Raw genomic sequence first — 1,135 nt, forward strand, 5'->3', positions numbered from 1 at the left:
CGTAGAACAGTTGTTGTCAGCAAGTGACACCGTTGTGGAGTATGAATCATTGTCGGGCAGAATCCTCGCATCTCCATGTTTAAAAAGTTTGTTTCATAAACTAATGCCCTATTTCATCAAACAAGAGTGTCACACAAAAATAGTGAAATGAGCAGATCTGCTATTTTCACAATTTTAATTATTTAAAAAAATTATAATAAAAAAAAAGGAATAGTTTTGGAGGTTTTCATCTGACATTGATGAAATAACTGTACTTAAGGCTGGTCTGTTTGACAGACGTGGGTGTGGTCTTTGTGTGTTCTGGTTAATCAGTGGCCAGCGGAGATGTTCTCTGTAAAGAAACCCTCGCATCTCTCGAACAACGAAGAACTCAAACTCGATTCAACGTTGTCGCGCGGGGAAAATAGCCAACCTACAAGCTCACGACGCAGTAAAAAAAAAAGCCTTACGTCTTCCATCCATCCATCCATCCATCCATCCATTTATCCATCCCACCTTCCCGCCCGCCATTAAAATAAATCAGAAGCATAATCGTTGCTGTCGGGCAGAAACCTCTTATATCCATGTTTTTTGATTTCTAAATTTTTATCACACGATTTTGTAACCCCATTTTTTACACCCAGTGCCAATTGTCTATGTAATCCTGGGCGCTACACTCCCTCTGCCAAACTAGGGAGGTTATATCCATGTTATAACTTTTTGTGTTTTTTCGTAAATTAACGCCCTACGTGATCATACTACAGCGTCACACAAAAGCATCAAAAGTAGCAGATCTACAAGCTCGAAACGCGGCGCAAAGCGACGCGTTTCGAGCTTGTAGATCTGCTACTTTTGCCATTTTAGAATTTGAATCCTGAAAAAATTACAGTTTTGGACATTCCACCCGACAGAGACAATATTCTGAATGATGACAACAACAACATAATTCTCATTCTCTTCCCCCCCCCCCTTTTTCTTTTTTTTAACAATAATTACACTTCAGCAGTCTGCAGCACTGTACATCCAGTATAAATTAATAAAAAAAATATAAATAAATAAATACAGACAAAGAGATAGAAATAGAAAGAGAGACAGGTTGATAACCAAAAAAAGCTGGTCTCTGACCAGCGTTCATGCTCTTTGTCCTCTGTTGTCC

The 1,135-nt window shown here is 38.9% G+C and overlaps 1 protein-coding gene across 1 annotated transcript in view; it reads right to left on the reverse strand.

Moving 5' to 3' along the window:
• Window positions 1-797: 797 nt before the first annotated feature.
• mctp1a (multiple C2 domains, transmembrane 1a) overlaps window positions 798-1,135 on the reverse strand; it is a 289,927-nt gene continuing 289,589 nt past the window's right edge. The window contains exon 20 of the mRNA XM_084054050.1: window positions 798-1,135. This exon is cut by the window's right edge and continues 151 nt beyond it. The gene's annotated coding sequence lies outside the window, so the exon portion shown is untranslated.

This window comes from Gymnoscopelus microlampas (assembly GCF_963454915.1).
Source record: "Gymnoscopelus microlampas genome assembly, chromosome: 4".
Classification (NCBI taxonomy): domain Eukaryota; kingdom Metazoa; phylum Chordata; class Actinopteri; order Myctophiformes; family Myctophidae; genus Gymnoscopelus; species Gymnoscopelus microlampas.